The 20,961-nt window shown below is 42.2% G+C and overlaps 1 long non-coding RNA gene across 2 annotated transcripts in view; it reads left to right on the forward strand.

Annotated features, from left to right (window-relative positions):
- The first annotated feature begins 2,786 nt into the window (after positions 1-2,786).
- Positions 2,787-20,961, forward strand: part of LOC146966543 (uncharacterized) — a 34,284-nt gene continuing 16,109 nt past the window's right edge. For both annotated transcript variants that reach the window (XR_015034534.1, XR_015034535.1), the window contains exons 1-2: positions 2,787-2,959; positions 19,365-19,525. This is a non-coding gene — a long non-coding RNA (uncharacterized LOC146966543). The remainder of the gene's footprint in view (positions 2,960-19,364; positions 19,526-20,961) is intronic.

Consider the following 20,961-nt stretch of genomic DNA (forward strand, 5'->3'; position numbering starts at 1 on the left):
TCACAGAGCCAAAATCTAATTGTTCAAAGCTCTGTCAGCCTCCGACACTTTGATTTTTTTCTCCCAGGCTTCAAAAGAGCATGACAACAATAGGATTATGACTGTAGGGCACACTGGGATAGCCAAGACTATATTAGTTATCATGTCTTTATGTCTTAATGTTCGCTGGCATGGCCCGGAGACTTTTTACAGGGTGGAGGATGGTGTTTCGGAAGGAAGCAGGCTTGTTAGTGGTTTCTCAGGCGGCTTGTTCGATGCCTGGAGATATTTTTTGGTTTGCGATTGACTTTCCAATGTGAGTGCAGGTAAATATCAAGGCGTGTAAGGTGTCTAAACTCAAAATGGTGGCACGTCTGTTCAGCGCTAATGGCAATGTTGAGGTTTGTGTAATTGAAACCGTCTTAATGTGTGTAATTTTTACACGCTCACTAAACCACAAGGCTCAACATGTATTTAAGAGTGGGGTGGGATGATTAAGCCTATAAAGGACAGATGGGATCAGATAATTTGTCACAGATTTAACCTTGGAAATTTTTCAGGTAGGGCTTACAAAAAAAAGAAGAAAAAAAAAGATAATAAGATATAAAGATTTCTAATCTTTAAAGGGATATTTCAACATTTTGGCCAATTCGTCCATTGCCATATAGTCTAATCTAGTCTAATTGTGCAAGCTATTTTGAGACCGGCCGGGCAGAGATGCGATGCGAGCTGCTCAGCTAACGCTACGGAGGCTCATGGTATTTCTGGGCTTTCCCTCAAAACTCATCAAATACAAAATCCAACACCTCCAAAACGCTCTCATGGACAAGTCGTGACCTGCTCATTCACCACGCTATGAGATAATAATGGAACAGAGTTGCTTTCAAGGCAAATGCATGGGTAAATGCAAAGCCGCTGATGCGCGTTTCCGTCAGGGGCTGTCGTTTTTTGTCAAGGAGTCTCTTTTCGGCATAACACCGGCTTTGCATTTGCCTCGAAAACAACTCTGTCTTGTCTGCTTGTCCTAGTGTTACTGGTAGGTTACTTAGTATTTTAATGACATGCTTTGCAAAATGCTGTTAACATAAGCAGCATTTTAGAAAATTGTCTTAACATTTAGCTAAACAACAGTTTAGCATTGAACAGTGACTGTTATTCAAGTATAAATAAAAGCACTCCCAGGTACAATGTTGCCCAACTGTAATGAATCCACCTTCATAAGTTACACCTCATTTGAATGGTGTGTTGTATTTGCATATTTTTTGGCTTTGGTAACGGTTTGTCTGTTTTATTTTGATATTCCTGCGATGTCTTCCTGTGCTTGCCCTCGTGCTCCACCTGTGCCTCGTTTCTTCCCTGTATTTTACCTCAGTGTTTTCTCATTTGCCCTTTGTTGGTTTGACTCCTCCGTGCCCTGTGTTCATTCTCGATGTTCCTGCGTGTTTCCTGCCTGCTTTTGTGTTCCCCAGTGAGTTACTTTGTTTCATTCATAGGCTACGTAGTAAATTTGTTCCTCATCATCACTCTGTAGCTACCTGGTTCCAACTCTCGGTCTGCATTTTCTGCAAATCCCCAATGTGAGAAACGCACATGGAATAAACATTTTTATTGTGCAGTATTTTCTTTATTTTATTTTATTTTGATTTCAAACTAGGTTTTAACATTATTCAGGTTGGGGGATTTTACCTAATTTGGAACCAGATGTAAAACCTATAGACACCTTTGTTGTTACTCAGTTACTTGTAATATAATTCTGTCAAGGGAACCAGCACTTGACAACAATAAGCAATAGATTGTGTTACACTTTCTTGTGTTTTACTCCGCATAACATTAGTTCACTTTTCACACAACAGTGATCCAATTTCTGTGTTTCTCTGTAACAAGTATTGTTTAGTGTGGAGGTTGCCAGCAGCAGGTTAGCACCTCCTCGGCCGTGCTAACATGATATGCATTCACCTCCATGGGGGATATGCTCTGCACGTTCTATTTATGGATGCTCAGTAAAATGACACTTCACCCTCAAACTCCTCTGTCTGAAAGGAACAAGACAGAGACCACTCATATATTACATGCAGGACAGATTAGGACAAGATATGGACAAGCAGGAATCATTCCTATATGCTCTGCCATTCCTGTCGTATTTCTTACTGAAGACAAAGAAAGTCTAATATGAACCATGCTGTTTCAATATGTGATTCATTTGTCATTTTTGGTAAGTATTGTAGATAGGCTTCTTTTTTTTTCTTCTTTTTTACCTTGATTGAACTCAGTGTTTGAATTTCTATAAAAATATGCATGTCATAAAAACAGAAAATAAATCACTTGCAGGATATTTATTGCAACAAATAAAAAAGCTTTCAGGAACTCACCATAGAAACAAATAGTTCTGTATAAAACCCACAACTTTGTTTTTACATTTCTTCCTTTTTATAACCTATTACTGTGGTTCCATCATTGTGTACACATGTTATCAATGAGTTCACCAAAACTACTGAACCATGGCCCAAATTGTGATGAAGTGGAATTTTCCCTTCAATGTAAAACCCATCAGACTACCCCGGTCCCTTCTCCACCCATCCATGTAATAAGTAAAGTGACTGCAAACACCTTTACCAGGTATAACAATGTGTGAAAATGGCTGTGGGCTCTGGCCCTGACAGCGGCCTTTGTTTTGACTGAGTCTCCTCTCAGCTCTGTGGGATTTCCTCCAAGGTCCCAGTGCTCCCGTTGAACGAGGAGTGGGTAAAGAGGGAGCAGCCTAACAAGCTGCTTTCTCGTCTAAAACCAGGCTTTCACTCACTCTTGCAGAAAATGGCACTTTCCGCTGGGACAGGCGAGGTTTGGCCCGGGCTTCAGACGCACATCACGGTGAGCCTGCTGGCAGTGGCGGCCAGTCGGTCCCCCAGCTCCTCTTCTCTTCTCTGGCAGCTGGGAACAGTGGGAGTTGCGGGCTGTGATCGCTGGCCAAGACAGAGCAGAGGTGAGCTCAGACTAGCTGCTTTTCACTCACTCACCAGGAGCTCTGTTTTTACTAGCCACTAAACGTGACAGGAAACGGGTCGAAAATGAGCTATGATGTCCTTCATCAAAACACACCACATTAGAAATCAGTTCACCAGGCTAAACTATATCATACAATTATACCCTTAAAATCCAACATACACAACGGTGACCTGGATGAATTAGTGGAGACACATATGACTGCGTCTGCATTTATATGTAAGGGGAGACTGTGCATACAGTTGTGCATTAGTGGGATACAGAAAAAACAGACAGAACAGCAACTCTTCTTCACAATGATTGACAATGTCAGTGCGGGACATGATCTGACTGAGGATGGTCTGTCAACAGTTGCACAGAGTGGGGTATTATAGTACTGTAGGGCTGCAGAAACCCCTCATTACAATGTTCAGTGGCAAAAAAACATGGGCACTGGTCTACAGAGAAATGAAAACAAAGCGATATGATCACTATGTTCCCCACAAATTGGCAGGAATGGTACAGGCCTGAATGCTTGGCATGGTCTGGGTCCATTTGTCCCCATCGAGGGAAGTATCTGCAAATCAATATAGAAATCAGCTTCCACGGGGCATCAGAGGTCAATGAGAGTGAAAATAACTTGAATCATATGATATATGAACACTTATGGGAGATTTTGGACCAACATATTATACAGTCCTCTCCATTAAAACAATGAATAGTGTTCATCCCGAGCAGAGATCCAGTGACTTTTAAAATCAGTGACAAGAAGAAGCTTTTCTGGCAGCACATAGTGACCCCAAAACCTTACAAGGATACTTTATGTGAGTTTCTACTTTCATTTGTCACTTGTCTCTATGTCAACTTAATATATAGTATAATAAAGATGTAAAATCAAGATAGAAGAGAAGCTGCCAGTATTTGTCAAGTATCAAATATCAAATCTACATTTATGTTCAGGAAACTGCAGAGACAGTATTTACACAATAGCTGGCCTTCATATATATTACCATAAAATCAGTTGAACAGGCTACAGGAAACAGTATTAATCTGCATTCTAGACCCTCTTTTCAGTCTTTGCTATTCATCCAGCTTTTTGCAGGTGACGAAAGAAAAGGTGTTTGTCTGTTATCAAACAAGAAAACTAATATTTTTCCTGCATTTTGCCTTCCTTGTCTCTCCGCCTCCTCGGCCGTGGAGCCTTTCTGCTTCTCATCACACACTCATATTTCAAACAAGCTAAAACAATACAGAAAAACATATGTGAAATTGAACATGCAATTTCCTTTGATAAGCAATCAGTGTCTGGTATATGTATTATGGAATCAGACGTTGCTTCAGAGCAGATTCGCTCCCTAATGCAAAATGATCTTTTCATCATGTCAGTGAAAACACAAAGGAAAACAAAGACGGCAACGAGAGACGCCTGCTTCTCACTTACATGTATCTCACAACTCCGAAGTTCATCCCAGTTCCCCAAACTGAGCGAGGTATGTGGTGTCGAAGAACTGTTTTGACACAGGTACATACCATTCATTGTTAAACAAAGTCTAGATTAAGACAGGAAGAAATTAATTGTGATTCCAGAGACTTCTCATTTCACCTCGTATATTTTTGCAGTAGCTGCAGTAGTTATTTAGCTTTGTGCAAAAAAAAAAGAAGAAGCTGAAGTCATACGCATCGGCTGGTGATCTATGTGCGTTCACATGCCTCCATGCTGTAAATCGTGTCTGTGTCATAAAAAGGGAGTGTAAAAATTGAGGATTTTCATGCTTTTCTGTTTGATGTGCAGCAAAGGCCTTTCTAACTTGAAAAAATCTGTAGTTACCACCTTAAAAAAGGATGTTTGTCCTTTAAAAATGAGTTTTTAAGTATTTTAACTTGAAGGTTTGGTGAGGTTCTTATGCCACACTCTCACTGTGCCATTTCCTCTCTGTCTCTGTCTCCTGTGACAGCCAGTGGATTTATGTGTATGTGGTTGCTCAGAAGACCCTCTACTGTACCCTCCCTGCAGAGCCTGTCACACGGGGCTGATGTATTCCCCTCCACCCCCTCTCCCTGGCCAAGCTTTATGATGGAAACTGATACAAACACTGTGATAGGGTTTCGGGATAAATTATTCACGCTTCCAATGCTCTCTGCTGCTGTTTCAGTTCTTAGAGGACGTCCATTTTACAAATGGCCCTTTTTTTAGACCTCATCCTTTTAATTGATCCGTGGCAAAGACAATACATGTGTGATTGAGAGAGCGGAGGATTGCGACGGTGAAAGTTCAGCACAACACTTTGTCTGAGCTGGTGTGCGTTGTCGGGTGCTGGCGGCCTGTGCTGCGGGGCATTAGGTGCCTTAAGATTTACTGCCTGGTAAATGAAATGGCTGTCCATCGGCTGCAGGGGCAGCACGTCAACAGAGCGCTGGCCTAATGTCTCTACCATCTGGTAGGATAGGCCTTTAATTGAAAAGAATTTCTGAACTGAAGGGGAAGAGCTGGACCAAGTCTCCCAGTCCCCCAAGAGAGAGAAGTAATGAAAAGAAAATAACTTCTCTCCTCTTTAGTGCCTATGGAAGCCATAAAGAATAACAGGACATGGTGATATAACAGACACACTGCCGTAGTGAGTGGGTGAATAACTTTCATATTACAGCCTACCATCTGCTAAGACGGTTTTGGAGCTAGGAAGCCAATTGGATTAAACGTTATGGCCACTTTGCTCAGTGCGGCTTTTAGGACTACCTTCAGGTGGCAGTTCATAAAGCATTTTTTTGTCAGATTTATTTAGACATGAAAGATGTGTTTTTACTTTTGTGTCAGACGCACCCACTCCATACTCCCACTTTGAGAGTGGGATTTTTCTTAAAACAAACAGGAGGGAGGGAGGGAGGGGATGGCAGACATCCTGGAGGCCATAGAGGATAACTGATGAGTCTAGCAGGGCTGAAAGGCAGAATAACAACACTCACCTTTAATGTGGCTTTTACCATTGGGATTCATCGTGTCCCAGACACAGCCGGTGTGTGTGTGTGTGTGTGTTTGCAAGAATCATGCACCATTATTTCAACCATTTCACTAATCATGAATCTAATTGTCACAGTTTAGCGTCAACTGTGGAGAAGATTGTGGGTGATATATGTCACAGCTTTGGTATGCTCCTGTGTCCCTCTGTGATGAGTATACTGCCAGTCTGCATGTGCACTCACCGCTCACAGCTGAGCTTTGCTGGCTACCTCTGTGACATCCCCTCTCCACTCCCAGACTATTCAACTATTTGAGAAAATATATCATTTACATCCACTTTTAAAAAAAGAGAGAGAGAGAGAGAGCTCCACCAAAATGTGCTGTATGAACCGATTCCACGCTTACTTCAGTTGACAAGTGTGTATACTGGATGAGGTCATCGGCTAAATCGTTTTAAGCACCCAAAGGAATCACCCACACCCAAGGTAAACAGATATAGATACTAAAGGTAAACAATAAAGTAAGTTTAAAGTAGGCAACATCAATGGCAGATACTGTACTGCAGCAGATGAAATAAAAACAAGCGGTAATAATGATTTTCAACATCTATTTTTCCACGTCTTTGTAAATGTCGGCAATGTTGAAATTAGGCAGACCGGCTCTCTTTGAGCACACGTCCAATGGCTCTTGTGTGTTTTGGCATTTGTTGCTTTTTACAGGCATCACAGCAGTGTCCGCACCATGTGCACGCAGACATGAGAATGTACACAGCCATATGGGCGACGGACACACACATGCACGCACGCACACAAGTTTTGATCTCCGACCAGACTGTAATACGTTTTACCGTCTGGCCTTGATTTTGAGTTGACAGAATAAGAACGCTGTCACTGAATCTGCGAATACGAAGGAAAGCGCTCCTGTCAACGGAGCTACAGTAGGTTCCATGGCAGGAGAAATGTAATCAGATACATCTCCAGCCACAAATACAACACTGAACAAATTGCGCATGGGTAAACCAGTTTGTTAAAACAATGGCCAGGAATAGGCACAGTGACACAGGCTCTGCCCGCGTGTGTGTGTGTGTGTGTGTGTGTGTGAGAGCGTCTGTGTGCGTAGGCATGGGTCACAGCTTGTCCACTGACATGGATCCCATTAGATCAGATGACAGCACTTCATAATATTGACACATTCACAGCATGAGGTGCGCTATTCAAGAGGTGGCTGCACTGATGATATACTGTACACACCTGACATGTCACAGGCTAATTCTGAATCAGTAAACTACCTCGGTCACGAGACGAAATGAAAAGAAAGCTGAGCTATAGGGAAATACAATATTCTAATATAAGTCCAAGAGATAACACACACATGTACATTTCCTGTATGTACATGTTTATTTTGTTTTATTCAAAAAAGATATTAAACTTTCATCCAAAGATTTGTGTCATGTCACTTAGGTTGATTTTTGATTTTTAATAACCACTCATTTAGAGAACCTGCTACTACATAATCAGTCTTAGCTATTTAAAGGATTTAAGTTAATTTTCTACACTGTGTTAGGATTATTATTTTTGTGTCAGTGTTAAGTATTTGGAATTACTGAATCAACTATGTTTGGCCTCTCAGAGAGTCGGATTACCTCGGAATAATTTGTCAGTGTTTGGAGGGAAAATGGGGTAATTATGATGTTGACGGCACATGAGATGATTCAAACTCGTCGTGAAGCCTCGCCAATTATATGTGTGAGGTAAAGAGGCCTCAGCCAAAGCCAATGAGAGCGGCTGTGGCTCTCCTCGCCTCCTTGCTCTTAAACAAACACACCAGTCAGACATCAATAGGAAGCGTCTCTGTTTTAGCACACCTGACCTTTAGCCGCTGTCCCCGCCCGTGCCCACCAAACAGCAGACCTGCACGTCCCAGACGTTTAGCAGTAATCACTAACACACACACGTAGCTCGCCCAAGCAAAGTACATCGTAAACCTGGGTTGACCCCTTCTGCGCCACTTGTGGCTGTACCCAGCTGATCTGCGAAAGCACGCTGGACGGAAGCAGTTCTTGAGAGAACGACAGGAGGCTAAAATAAATAAAACTGCTGCAGGGTGACAGAGAGGGGCTTTAAATGGTGGGTGATGGAGGGTGGTGGGAAAGGGGGAGGACGGGAAAAAGAGTGAGAAGACATGACTGAGGGTGTTTGTATGAGTGTGTGTGTGTGAGAGATAGAGGGAGAGAGGATTGCAGAGGCAGGGGCCCATGTGGGGCTAACATACTCTGTGTTATGCCATGCCACGGGGCCAGCTGGCAGGGCCCAAAGCTGGCATGACAGAATGTGACAGAGGATCCGGAGAGAAGGGACTCGGGGAATCCCGACACAATAATGCTGATGGCAGGGGCTAAAGCCCAGATTTAATCACAGCCATCACCCACCTGCCAATAGAAAATTACACAACAGATATCAATGGCAACCTCCCCACAGTGCTGAGCCCCCAGCAGAGTTTCCAGGCGGGGCCCAGTTGTCAATCACTGGGATTTAATGATGGAGCTCTCGGCATACGCTAACTAACACAATGCAAAGCCATGCAGTGAGCGCCATATAGTCACACAGCACAACACTGTTCCCTCGCCAGAAAATAAGGGAACTGGCTTGATACGTTTTGGAAATTCACAGAATACAACTTCAGGCTTTAAATCTGTAGAGTTAAATAAAATAAAAAATAAAAAAACGTTAAAAAAAGTTTAAATTATTTCATCATTCGTACTCTCTTCAATGCTGATTATATAGCCGACCAGACAGCTTTCCAAACATCTGTGCATAATTAAATTTACAGGGGGCACAAAAGAGTTAAGAGACACTTTTATTATATCAATGGAGATTTTGATTACTAACAAATCTATATTTTTTTATTCTGTCAATTTATAGTCAATAAAATGTCAAAAATCATGACTAATGTCTGGAGCATTCAAAATCAAAGCCTAAAGTCCTGTCCCCAGTGACATGATTAGGAGAAAATATTTACAAAATATTACAGTGTTATTGATTGATTCTTTTCAAATTACACACAGATTTCAGTCTGTACATGGATGTTTTGATGAATGGATTTTTCTTTTTGTTCAGTTATCTCAGTTTCATATCGCGGCTGCTTTTTTGACCATCACATCATCTTTAAAAAAAACATTTGCCCAGATCATCAAGGCTGATCCCCCCCCCCACCCGTTGTGCTGTCAGAAAACAAATGAAGCAGAATTTAGATTAGATGATGGCGTTGTCAGTCTGGAGCGGAGCAGGCTCTCTGATTTTAACCAGAGCTTTTTTAGTGTCTCGAGTATAGGCCTCGGCTTCAATCATACATAATCATGTACATACACACAGATTTACACACACACATACACACACACATCTCATCAAGTTAGTAAGAACTGCTCGGACTTGACAGGTAACGGTCCTGTGGTTTGGATACCAATCAGTTTCTGAAAATGTTTACATTTCGACTGTGCTGCATGCTTTGACTCTCAGGTGCCCCTATATAGATTACTCCACCACAATTAAGATCTATCAAAAATGGGAGCAATTTAGCACACACACACACACACACACACACACACTCACAGAGAGAGAAAGTGAGAGGGAGAGAGAGAGAGAGATTCCCATTGTTACATTTTGTCTCTCAAGATGGTGTTTGTAGTTAAAAAGAAGAAAACACAGAATCTTGTTTTAATTCCAGCGATTTCAGCTTCATTTTCAATTCTGCTTGTTTAAAGTATAAAGTCCCGTCATCGTCTGCTTTGCGGCACCGCTCCTCAGATTATATTGACCAAAAACTGACACATATGCTTGATTTCAGGCTTTTCTTTTATGTCAGTTTGGTTGGACTGCTTGTGTTTATGTGCGTATGTGCGTGTTTATGCTTCTGTGTGTTGGATCCTGACAGCTATCACTTCTGACACAAAGTGGTTGTTTTCTGAAGGCTTTGCTCCGTTTCATGTTGTAATAGCTTCCCAATGATGGCGGAGAGGACCTCTGCTCCGCACTGCTCTCAGCCATGACTCCTGCAATATTTACATGTTTACGCTCACAATTTCCATCTGTTGTTTCTGGAACAATCAGCAGCAGGGGCCTGGAGAGAAGCATAGGGAAACGGCTGTAAGTTGCGCTCAACTTAGGTTTCATGATTGGGAGGCTGGGCCTGATTATGCTGGACTCAGTGAAGGGGCGGAGGGGAGGGGGCGGCGGGGGTAGTTTTCTTTTCTTCAAGGCCCTCTCAAGGTTTCTGACGGAGGGGCTGGAAGAAAGCGACGGCTCAGGGGATCTGCGCGAGCTCGCCCGCGGAGAGAAGCTTCACCGGGGTGAGATCAGCCTTTGTAGGCCTGTAACCCCACTCACCCCGATCCAACTGGCCAGGGCCAAACTTACTAATGGATTTCAGATACATTACAAAATCAATCACAAGGTTCAGATGTGGTCAAAGAAGGTTTTAATGTGGCCGACTATGATAGAAATTGGTATGTTCATCTACCATGAAGTTACAACAACCATTTCAAATGTTTCAAATGTCATGAATAATAATAGGTTTGAGTTTGTATAACATGTGCATTTTTTTTTTGTAGTTTACTGAACAGTTTTCCAGTTTTGACTTTCAAAAGCAAATGTCATAAAGTTAGAAATAAAACTGACATCATGCACATTGGGAAATAATTTTACTTATTGTCCATCTCTTATATACTACCCAGAATACACCACTGCATGGAGGAAAACATACATTTATTTGTAAGGCAATTAGATCCTATCAAAGTATCAATGACGCTGTTGTGCGTTACAGAATGCTGTGCTAAATAATCATTTAGAAGTCAAAAGAAAACTATTACTACTGAGAAGAAAAGTTAAACCCCCCGAGGACAAGTGGGAGCTCTAAAAGAAAGGGTGATACTGATGACTGTGTGGATACAGGGAGAAAGAAAGCAAAGAAACACAAGCAGGATGAAAGAGTGTGTTGGTCCCTTGTGATGTGGCTGCAGACGTAGCGGGTCCCAGCGTCAGCCTGGCCCAGCGTCGGGTTTCCCCATGCCGGAAGTGGCGCGTTTCCCCTGGTGACAAGCTCTTCCTGCAAAATAAAGAAATCATTAGAAAGATGACAGCTGGGCCAGCCAACAGAAAGCCCAAGAGGGGGGGCGGCCTCAGAGAGCTGCCACCCAGCATTAGCTAGCTACGTTTGGCTACACCATCACCTTCATCAGAGGGTAAACAACACTGCTGCAACACAGCTCTCTGCAAGATCACTGCTCTCTATGTCATACTCTATAATTTTCTTAATTTATCTTTTTCTATCTCTCATCAGAATGTGCTTATCTGACATTTGGCCTCCCCTCTTGCACACATCCCATGACTTCTTACAGTCCCTGAGGATGATTAGTGGAGAAACAATGTGGGGGCTGGTCAAGCAAGCTGAGAAATATTCTGACATGTGAACCCCAAATCATGCGCAGGGAGCCTGCAGCTGAAGGGGTCCGGGCTCGGGCGGTGACCCCTGGCAATCACGGCGTGTGGCAGCCACACTGGGGCCTCTGCTGCACAGCCTTCTGGGAGCGCACCGCGCCGCATTCCAGCCAGAAGTCCTCCCCAAGCATTTCCTCCACAAGCCATTGCTTACTTCTGTCTGCCAGACGAACGTAGTCAAAAAGCCAAAGGACTTAAGGGTGCATTAAGAGAGCTCTTCCGAAAACCATCAGTACTTGACCTCAGCTGAAATGATTACACTGTAAGGAAGATATTTTGAAGTTGATCCCAAAAGATAGTCTCATCATGTGCTTAAAGGCCTACAGGGGGATGAATTGATGCTGCCTTTGGAGAAACCGATTCTTTTAGTTGCTTATTTTTTCAGGAGACGCCTGATTCAGTCAGAAACCTGATTTACCTTTATAGGGAACAGTTATATGTCTGTGCAATGTAAAACTGAAGCCTGAGACCGTTAGCTTAGCATAAAGACTGGGAATGGAGAAACAACTAGCGTGCTTATGTACACTTTAAAAAAAAAACCCAGCTGTCAGCACCTCTGAAACTTACCTCTGAAATCAATATCAATGTTTCTTTAATGTACACAGAGGCAGAAGCAGAAATAGTCACGCAGGATTGCCTGCAAAACCACAACTTTTGACTTTTTTAAATATGAATTTTTCAGTTTTCGTAGGCAACAAAACAGCTAAGATGATGAATTACTGGCTGTTGCTTGTGAGTGGTATCAATATTCTCAAACAACTGTCAGCGAGGAAGCAGAAGTTTATGTCCTACTTCCTATTTGAAACTATTGCAGTTGAAAAATATTCCTTTCACCTGCAAGTCAACACAGATACAAAATTTAATTCCCACTCACAAAATTCTTTATATTGTACAATTGTTTTGTACATTATGCATAATGTGTGTGTTTGCGTGCATGTGTCCGGTGGAGGAGATGATAAAAACATGACACACCCTCACACCTCCAGGTGCCATGACTCTGTTGCCATGGCGATTAGGAGTGACATAGGTTAACACCTGCTAGTGCTCACTCATGGAGATTAATGTGGCTGCTCAAGCAAGACACACATACGGAGTCATACACACACACACGCACACACACAAACACAGGCGCACACTAACACTAGACCCTTGTCCCCTCTAATGGAGACTGATAAAAGACAGGCTCCATCTCTCACAAACAGGACTGACTGGGCAGCTCGGGGTCAGCTCCACTGCAACCATTTCCATGTGCTGCTGCATTTAGACATACAGGCCCACGTCTAGCAAGCAGGACATGGTTTCTCTGGACTCATTTGGTTTCGCTTCACTCCCCACAACAGCATGACAGAAGGCTGACGGCTACATGAGGTCACTTAGCTTTCTCAGAGATATTAAGCTGTTTAAGTTGACACATGGACAAACGTTGGCCATCGGCCGGGACCGCGACTCTCCAAGAGATGTTATGAGCGAAGCAAAAACAAGTTTGGGCTACAGATCAACAAAAACAAAATCATCAGTCTAAGTACGAGACGCTGACAGACGTGTTACAACAAGAGCTATCGAGTCAGGCAGGCAGGATTGTCGCCACGGCACGGCACATCCTAAATGAAGCAGGATGATCAAGTTGATCTAAACTCCTCTGAGACTGTTGATACACCGCGGCTCATTTCCATAGCTGATGTGTGAGCCAGAGGCCAGTGTAGTCCTGGCTCAGGCTTATTTACACACACAAATGAGGCCGACAGTAGATGCAGACGTTGCCCTGATGGGAAGATCGCCAGAATCCGCATTTGACAGGAGCAATGATTTGTTGGATTCCTCATTTGAACATTGTTTTAAAAAATTCTCACTTACCACCAGGAATGTTTAGTATTTTATTTGTCCACATTTTTGTCTGTTCTGAACCAAAAAAGTTTTGGAGAGTTGGTTCAGCAGTTAGCTACTTATCCCCAGTGTGAAGTAGCCATGTGGGTAGTTTTGTTTTTTGCATGTTTTGAATGATCTGCTCCTGTAATTTGTGTCAACCCCAATCCCCTGTAAGTGAATGTAATTTCACTTGTATGTACAAATCTGAGAAACCGTATTAAAAAAAAAATCTTTTTCCAGAAATAGCCCAGACGGACAAAAAAAAAATCTTTCCAGAAACAGCATTGCCTTTATTTTGGATGTTCCACAGACTTCCCTGTCAGTAGCTTTATGGAGAATATGTCCTCCAAAATAGTTACGAGGAAAACTGTGAGGACATTTGTATTTAAAATTCTTTGGACACACTGCTTGTGTCACTAGAAATAGCAAAGCAAAGTCTCTCTAGTGGCCTTCAGTTACATACCTTACAACTACTGAATGAATTGCCATGACACTTGGAACAGATACCCTTGAACTCCAGGGGAAAAAATGATCACCCGACTTCTCTTTAGTGGATTTCCAGTTAAAAATGACCAAATACCTGCAAAATGAATGATTTCTCAATCAACTTTTTCCAATCAGCCTCAGCACAACTTTGTGTTCAGTGTAAATTACCAGATATTAGCATGATAACACACAAACCTGACAATGAATATGGAAACATAGACTTAACTACTAAACATTAGCATTGTCATTGTGTGCATATTAGCACAGTAGCCCTATCTTTTCCCCAGCATAGAGTGTAATGCAGGTTTCCACGTTAATTTCAAGCCAGTGCATTTTTCATTTTCTCATCCAGTGCCTATGCTGTTGAAATAGCAAATAAACTTGCCCCCATCTCAGAGGTGTGGTCGAGCACATTGTTGGCATATTACAGTGAAGTTGGGTATCGCAAAACCTGTACAAGTAAAATCCCAATATTTTCATGTCTGGATACACCGTTGGTTTTAAGTAAGAAAACATGTTTTCTGGGTGACCTGACCCTTTTAAACTGGTATTGCCCACTTTGTCAAATGATAACATTGTAATGCTCCATGATCACTCCACTTCAATCAAAAGTTTCTTCCTTTCAAAAGTGCACCGCTGACTCCACAAGTGGTTTTCATTGGGCTGCGCAGCCTAGAGCAGCTCCTAGCCTCCATGCCGGCGTGTGTCCCAGAGCAGTGACTGTAAAATCCATTTGGGACACTAAGCCCTTAATGATGAAGGGATGCTGAGGTAAGGCAGGTACCCTGACTTCCCTCCTAAACTCTGATGGTTTTTGGACAACTCTAACTCCCCTGGACTTGGGTGTCCATCTGGGCCAAATCACTCACATGGTACTATTTATTTGGCCTGTTAGAGACTCAGGGATAATCGGACCCCCCTGATTTTTTTCTTTTTTCTCCTCTTTTTCCCTTAGTCCTAATAGCAATTGATATGCACTATTAGAGGGTATTCACTGTGTAGTTTGCGCTCACATGAAAGCAGTGGTCTGTTTACAGAATTCTAAATGATTGGGATTTGGAAAGCATTGTCATCACGGTTAAGACTAGGGAAAGGATACGAGGCACTTAATAACAATGAAGAAAAAGATCCACGGGCACGCTTCACTGACAGGGCAGAATGTAAGAGAGAACGAGCGCCAAATTCATACACTGACACATAACTAGTAAACTGTGGACTGGCATGTCTTTCTGAGGCACTTATTATTATATTCACTGGAGAATTTAAGGAAGTACATTATATTCTAATGACTTGAGGTCCATATTTAACCATCAGCCAGAGGATTCCTGGTTTACTGTGACACAGTTGTATGTTTTTTAGGAAATGGTTTTGAACTCGACATAGAATAAAAGACTTTCCAAAACCACTTCTACCATAGTTAACAAAACAAGCTCAATCTGGTGGAAATGGACAGTAATACTTCATTTTTGAGGAGGGTACTTCCCATCAACTCAATCAAACACTGTAGAAAGAACAGTCGTAATAGCAGTATTTTTCCATATAATGTATGCCAACTGCGCCACTCACTAATACATGCAACATGCAGGATCTCAATCTGTTCGTGATTATCAACAATACGTCATTTAGCATTAAATCTGAAAGGAGCTGTTGTCAAAGTGCTGTCACGCTATGGGCTGCCGCCATAATGGCACACAACAACAATAAGGCCCTCAGTCCTTTGTGGAACAACCCTTTGGGCCACATGCACTTATTCCAAATTTTCTTGGGGTTTTTTTTTTTTTTCGGAGCAATTGATCGGCCCTGTCATTTTGTACATTTAAAGAGAAGCAGGACAACAAAGCTAGGAGGTGTAAAAATAGCCCAGAGGTATTGGGAGGTATTGTTTAGTCTCTCAATACATAAGGGAGGAGTCAGAGGTGCTGAGGCTGGGAATCACCCCGAGGGGCGAGGGTGAAGAGGTGGAGGCACGCTAAGAAACAAAGTCCAGGTGACATCCCAGTGTCAGTGTCGCCCATTTAAGGGACAGCAAACCCATATCAGTGACAACAACCGCTGCAGGCTGTAGGGCTCCGTCAATGCTGGCGTGATTCTGACAGGGAGGAAAAGAGTCAAAGTTTTCAACACAGACCTTAAGTAGACAATGTGTGTCTTACACGAGGCCCCACTTATTGTACATGCTAAATGCTGCCTTCTTTCACCAGGTGATGGATGTTTTCCCTAAAAGTGATCTCTCCTGTACTTATCTGGGAAGGACATGATTTACAGAGACTCAACTATTTTTAGACCATTACATATCTCCACACAAATCATCACTCTCAGGATAAGTTTTTGTTAAGTTTTGAAAGTGGCATCAAGTCATATTAGGGTTAAAGTCAGGGCTTGAGTAGTTGTTGAATCTTTGATCCCGTTCTTTTGGTCCCTGTCTAAAGTTTATGACTGTTGGGAAGCAGAGTGATTAGTAGATTGAGTTGAGATTCAGTCATTTGTCACCGTGACAGATGACTGAAGCACTGATCTCTTACTCTCACTTTTTGAACAAGTTTGGACGTGTCCAGACTTGGATGTGTTGACTCATCCTCAAAGCTTCAGACCCTTTTGTAACCCCCACCCCCAATGCCAACAGAGGTTATGTCCAGATGATGTGAAAAAAAAATTCTATCCCAACCCACGAAACTGGACATAATCCATTCTGATGTTTGGAAATACTTCTTTTCCATTAAAATGAGACAATAGAGTTTGTTCAAGCAATTGATCAGGATGCCTTAGATGACTCCTTGCAAAGATAGTACATCTTGAAGAAGATGTTTGCATAACATACCTCTACTGGCCCAGTAAAGTCTCCTGGTCAGAGTTGGAAGGCTTTTTCTTTCCTAACCCCATAGTCACCTCAACCTGGTCCCAGATAAGTGGCAGAAAATGGATTTGGATTACGATATGGAATTCTAGTTTTGCCTCTTGTCTCTCTCAGGTGTGAGTCTTTTCTGTTTTGAGATCTCGGCCGGGCTTCCTTCCAATCACTGTGGTGGTCGGGCATTTTCCTATGACGAAGTACGGTCGAGAGTAATGGATCCATTTAGCAGTAATATTCCTTAATGGAAACAGCCTAATTACAACCGCAAATAACCACAAGCCTTCACAAAGGATTAAATATACAATAGCAGAAAAAAGGCAGGTATACATTTTCCAAATGATGAAAAAGTGAAACATCTGCAGTTCTTAGCAGGTTAAAAAAGTCTGGCCAAGAGCTCGGAGGGAGAGAGAAAAATGCTTTGTCACTTTAGATTTCACAGCACCAGTTTGAGCTACGAGGCGGCCGGTGTGGATTTCAAAGCCCTCTACATCCAGGGAGAAAACAAAAACAAATATTTGTTTTGTGGTTTATTGTGTTTTAATATGGCAGCCAGATGAGATGTAAAGTGAACGCAGAAAAAAGAACCAAAGATGCAGCTGCTGAAATCAACGAAAAGGATCTGTCTCTCTGACAATCACGAACAGCCCATGACTTAATCTTCCTTTGAGGGAGATTTGTGATTTTGATTACTACCCACTTTGATTATTGGAGTTTTAACCTTTTGATTACATCCCTCAGATAAAGGTTTCATAGAAAATAGGAGCTTTTTTTCACATTCTTTGCTTGATTTCTTGTGTCTTCTCTCATTTCGACTATGTTCTAATTTCCATTGTTATACTTGTTAGATCATCTCAGATTTAGAGAGGTCAAACTTCTTAGGATTCCCACAACCATGAGGTATAAAACATAAACTGCATCTTCTAAACAAGCAACAATAGGCCTACAGACAGTATAACCTCTTCTGCTCCACAATAAATTCAAATAAGGCCTGAATAGAGAACCAGCGGGGTTATTAATAGTGCTCATGGGTGATGGCAGGCTGCAGTAAGTGGCAGGTATAGTGAAATGAGGCCACTGGGGACTGCTGATTGTGAGTGAAGGCCTGTGATCATCACTCATCACCAGTCGTTACACCCCTGTCGCTGCTGTCGGTTAGCCCCACTGGCTGCTAAAATTGAATCTCAAGTTGTGTCCTATTTTGGTTTGAGGAACAGGTGATGCACTTGGCCCAGCGTGTTCCCTTGCCTCCACACCACCCCCTTGGGGCTGTTAGTGAATGCAATGACAACATGGTTTTTCCAAAAAAGCAGCAGAGGCAAAGAGGGCCCTTCTATTCTACAATACGGATCAATACTTGATTAGTAAAGCCCAAGAGATGCAGAGCTGTGACATGCATGGTTGTGTTTAAAACGGGGAAAAAGACATGTTTCCCATGAGCACCTCAATAAAAGACATTTGTCTCTGCTTTTGTTTGGTAAAATAAATCCATGTTAGACAGCGAGCGGTAATCAGTCCAGCACTGTTTAATTTGCTGTCAGCTTGCGTAGCGCAGAACTGTCCGTCTCACTTTGTTGGCCTTTGTTGACAAATGCTTGACTGACTTGAAAATATCCATTCAAATTAGGCAACTCCTTTGTTCCTCATGCGCTCTGACATAGAGTTGAACGGGCTTAAAAGTACTAAAATATCACCGCAACAAGCAAAGGAAATGAGACTTAATTTAGCCGAGTCATTTTCTAGTAGAGTAAATTATCTGTTCGTCTGGTTTTCTAGTTGGAAGAACAACTGCAACACAGAGGATCTGTGTCATTGTCAGCAACAGCACACCTGGACTTTCCTTCGCTCTGCACCTGCCTGTCTGCTTTCAGTGTAAACTTCTCCCAACCCACCATTTACATGCAGGTCAAATCCTATTCAAATGTCTCCATCTAAGCAGAGGAGCATTTCAAAACAGACATCTGCAACTGACTTGTGATTATGTTTCAGTTTGTATGAAGACACCACAGATGCAAAAATGGAAAGGATCAAAATAATGCTGCATACTCTCTGTTTATTTATAATGCCCATATAGGCCTAGAATATTTTTAATTGGATACCAAGCATTTTAAATTAATACATAAGACAAGATTATTCCTTGATCATCTTAAATCTGTTTCTGGCAACTGTAAACAAAAATAACTTTCCTATTACTCACAATAGGGCTGGGATTGGGTGAAATGAAGCTGCACTGCTGTGACAAAATACTTGTTATTTGTCTGGCACCCGACCTAAACTTTCCTACAATCTTACAATTATTTCTACCATGTGGATGATTACAGGCAGAGCAACAGATATGCACAGGCAAATTATAGTCCAATCTGGGATGCTTAGATTTGAATACCAGCATGCTTAACTACAAAGACCATGCTAAAGAAGAACATGAATCATATGAATGGGGGAAATAAGAGGAAGAGAGCATCCAGCCAAAGGTTCCACATCCTTGGTTTCAGGGGTACAGCATGGCTCACGGTTGGTGGACTAGTGTAGAGTTGTATATTATGTGTAATTATGAGGATGAATTTAAATGGTTGCCAGGTAAATGTTCTACAGGATGCCAAGAAATTACATCCTGGGGCAACATGCCCCGATGCCGTAACTTCATTTTAAATAAAATGACCCATTTATATTAACTACAATGAAGATAAAGCGGTACAGTGGCTGCTCTTTCCTGTGAAAGTGATCACATCTTTATGGCTCCCGTCACTGCTCTTTACAGATCTGTTTCCCAGAGGTATTTGATGGGAGAGCCAAAGAGGGAGGAAGTGTGGGTCCGCAGCCCCCGTGTTAACAATGGCTCTCCTCAGACCCCCGGCCCAGGCCCAGCCAGTCATGAAACACCATGGAGATGTTATTGACCTCAAGGTTAACTCTCCTCAGGTAAGCCTGGGAGATAATGAACAAAGAGCAGTTCTTTTACAGGTGGAGTGACACGGCATATCCGCGCAGCGCAGCTCCTCTCGCATTGACAGATTTTCTAATTCATTGCAGATTCCCATAAAACTGGGTGGCCGGGTCCAGCAGTGCCCAACAGAGGGCCCATTCATGCTGGGTGGGATAAGGGGGCCTGGCCAAATTAACCTGGATTAATTTAAAAGAGCAAAGGGTCCTTACATCCGAAAAAAAATGAAGATCAATAAATTAAATGTCCGGGTCAGGATGTCAAGTTGCAGCGATGATCGACCGACATACAGAAAAGCTACGTTCCTTGGCTGAGAGCAGGAGGGAAAAAAAAAACGCGAGAGAGATCCTTAATTACTTTATTCCAAGGAAGAGAAGTGCTTCCATGCATCTCTCTTTACATGCTAGAGTTGCACTCTTATAAACACACTCACGTCAGAAAAGAATGCTCATTACTTCTCTCATTTGGGCCTTGGATTAGTTACTGCAACAGAAAAGTCATCAAAGAAACCACATCGAGATTCTTTAAACTTGTTTGCATTACACAGTTAGAATTATTATTTAAACGTGTGATTTATGTCTCTCAGGATTTTCCAGTAACTCCTGGGTTTTTTTTTCTCCAGTTTTGGCTCGGCAGTTCTCTGCTCTTATGTTTTGTATATTGGGTGTGAATGAGTATTTTATCAAATCTCAACGTCATGTTTTATCGACGTTAATTTGACCACCTGACACCATACAGCTGATACCTCAATGAAAAGGTGTGCCGTCAAGAAAAAAGTTGATCACGTCTCCTCCTTGGTGGAGCAGCTAGACCTAAACCTGAACCACATCATGTCATTCACTACATGATCAATTATCCAGTAAGGGCAGCCTTGTAAGGAGGCCATCTCATCATGCAGCCATTAATATCTAAACAGTGTCTGCCTGGAGATGACATATAGGACAATGGAAAGAGGGCCGAAGAAATGACCGAGTGGCCCAAGCCCAAGCTGTTAGCAGATTAAAGTGACTTAAAGACGCAGGGATCCGAACTCTCCATGACAAAGGTAAAGCAGGTGACACAGAGATTTTGTTAAGGTCATTTGAAGGGTTTCACAGTATTATAAGCCACAGACAACAGATATAATACAAACCATCTGGATATTCATTTGCATCTATGCTACATAGGCATTCGCTTTGCTGCAATGCATGACCGAACAAAACTGTATATGTTAAAAACTGAATTTAAATGGCATTCTGCTTCTAGATGTGAACATTTTAGCTTTACTTTTTTAATCTTTAATGTTTTCATCTGTAATTATGTATTGATTTTGTATAGAAAGTTCAATTAATATTTTTATTTAGCTCATGACCAAATGACATTTATCAAACAAAACACGACTTTTCTCAAGTGTTTATGTGGAGCTTTTCCGTTT

The sequence above is a fragment of the Trachurus japonicus genome, chromosome 20, assembly GCF_045865225.1.
Source record: "Trachurus japonicus isolate A0001 chromosome 20, Traja_1.0".
NCBI lineage: Eukaryota > Metazoa > Chordata > Actinopteri > Carangiformes > Carangidae > Trachurus > Trachurus japonicus.